This window comes from Tasmannia lanceolata, unplaced genomic scaffold (genome assembly GCF_043159265.1).
Source record: "Tasmannia lanceolata isolate RefF3 unplaced genomic scaffold, GAP_Taslan_0.1 ptg000150l, whole genome shotgun sequence".
Classification (NCBI taxonomy): Eukaryota; Viridiplantae; Streptophyta; class Magnoliopsida; order Canellales; family Winteraceae; genus Tasmannia; species Tasmannia lanceolata.
In genome coordinates this window covers 342,501-345,000 of record NW_027518826.1, presented here as the reverse complement: position 1 = coordinate 345,000, position 2,500 = coordinate 342,501, and positions in this window count along the sequence as shown.

The window sequence follows — 2,500 nt, the reverse complement described above, 5'->3', positions numbered from 1 at the left end:
GTAGGTACGCGTGTGCCCCGTAATGCACGTTTCGCAGATCTCCCCGCATGTCCCGCCCCTATATGTAATACTTACTTACTTACTTACTTTCTTTCTTGCTTGCTTGCTTGCTTGCAATGGTTGGGAGTGCCCGGCATGCCCCGCTGCAGAGACCAAGGGCGCAATGACTTGGCACCGCGGATGCCGGGACTCCGGCACTTCCCGTGGCACTGATGGTTGGTTCCAAAGACAAAAGGCCGTGCAAGGCCACCGCACCGCGGATGATTTTGCTCGTGCTGGCGCCGTTGTGTGGCCAAAGAACATGCGCGAATGCTCGTGTCGGAAGGGTTGGTGTCCTGGCCCCGCGGGTGTCACGAATGCTCGGTTGCGAAGACCATGGGACCAGAGCCATGGCACGTCGGATGATGGCTCCAGCTGGCGCCCCGGCACTTTCTGTGGCATTGATGCTCGGTTTCAAAGACAAACGTGCGCAGTGCCAGGGGACCGCGGATGACTGCTCGTGCTGGCCCCGTTGGGCGGCATTGATGGTCGGTTGCAAAGAAAATGCGCGATTGCTCGTGTCGGGGCCCGGCAAGCCAAGGCCAAGCGAGCCATGGCACGTCGGATGATGGCTCCAGCTGGCGCCCCGGCACTTTCTGTGGCATTGATGCTCGGTTTCAAAGACAAACGTGCGCAGGGCCAGGGGACCGCGGATGACTGCTCGTGCTGGCCCCGTTGGGCGGCATTGATGGTCGGTTGCAAAGAAAATGCGCGATTGCTCGTGTCGGGGCCTGGCAAGCCAAGGCCAAGCGAGCCATGGCAACGCGGATGATGGCTCGCTAGTGCTGGCGCCGTGCACAGTGGCCTCGCACACTCGCCCTGCACGCTTCCCTTGCACGCAGCCTTGCACACTAGCCTCGCATGCGAGCCTTGCACCCTAGCCATGCAAACTAGCCTTGCACGGTAGCCATGCACACAAGCCGTGCACATTAGCCATGCGCACAAGCCCCGCACACTAGCCTTGCGCACAACCCTTGCACACAAGCCATGCACTCGAGCAATGCACACAAGCCTTGCACTCAAGCAATGCACACAAGCCCTGGACACTAGCCTTGCACACGGGCCTGGCACACAAGCCTTGGGCACTAGCCTTGCGCACTAGCGTTCCACATGAGCCTTGCACACTAGCCTTGGACACTAGCCTTGCACACAGGCCTTGCACACTAGGCATGCTTGGGCGAGCTGATCCCGCATCAAGTCGACGGGTCTAGGCATTCTTGGGCGCAGATCCCGCATCGTCTCGTCGCGTCTGGGCGCAAACACGTCGCGTCTCGTTGCGTCTTCAGAAGTCGTCGCTAACAGCACCTTTGGTTGCCACTGGTGGTTAGGCTGGTTGGTTGCGCAAACCCTATAGGAGGGTGGCATGCTGGTGGGCGTTTTTGCCCGGATAGGCACTAGAATGTGCAGATTTTGGGCGTTTTTGCCTGGATAGGCTAAGGAATGGGCATGCTTTGGGCGTTTTTGCCCGGATAGGCACCGGAATGCTTGGCCTTGGCTTGTCCTAGCAAGGCATTGCTGGGTTGGGCTCCCTTGGCCTTTTGGGCGCCTTGGACGATGTCTTGCGAAGACCATGGGCACAAGGCCATGGCATATGGTGAGGAAAGGACCACGGTTGCCAAGGTTAGGCACCGGAATGCTTGGCCTTGGCTTGCCAAAGCAGGGCATTGCTGGGTTGGGCTCCCTTGGCCTTCCGGGCGCCTTGGACACTGTCTTGGGAAGACCATGGGCACAAGGCCATGGCATATGGTGGGGAATGGACCACGGTTGCCAAGGCTAGGCATATAGAGAGGAATTGCATTTTTGCCCGGATAGGCACCGGAATGCTTGGCCTTGGCTTGCCATAGCAGGGCATTGCTGGGTTGGGCTCCCTTGGCCTTCCGGGGGCCTTGGACGCTGTCTTGGGAAGACCATGGGCACAAGGCCATGGCATATAGTGAGGAATGGACCACGGTTGGCAAGGCTAGGCATATAGAGAGGAATGGACCACGGTTGCCAAGGTTGCGCAAGTTTTGGGCATTTTTTGCCCGGATATGCCCAAGTATGCCCCGATAGGCCCGTTACGCCCCGGTATGAACGCGTATGCCCGGATTGACTCGGTATGCCTTGGGATACATGCGTATGCCCCGATAGGCTTGGTACGCCCCGATATGCGCACGTGTGCCCCAGTAGGGCTCGGTATGCCCCGGTATGTACGCGTGTGCCCCGATAGGCCCGGTATGCCCCGATATGCACACGTGTGCCCCAATAGGGGTCGGTATGCCCCGGTAGGTACGCGTGTGCCCCGTAATGCACGTTTCGCAGATCTCCCCGCATGTCCCGCCCCTATATGTAATACTTACTTACTTACTTACTTTCTTTCTTGCTTGCTTGCTTGCTTGCAATGGTTGGGAGTGCCCGGCATGCCCCGCTGCAGAGACCAAGGGCGCAATGACTTGGCACCGCGGATGCCGGGACTCCGGCA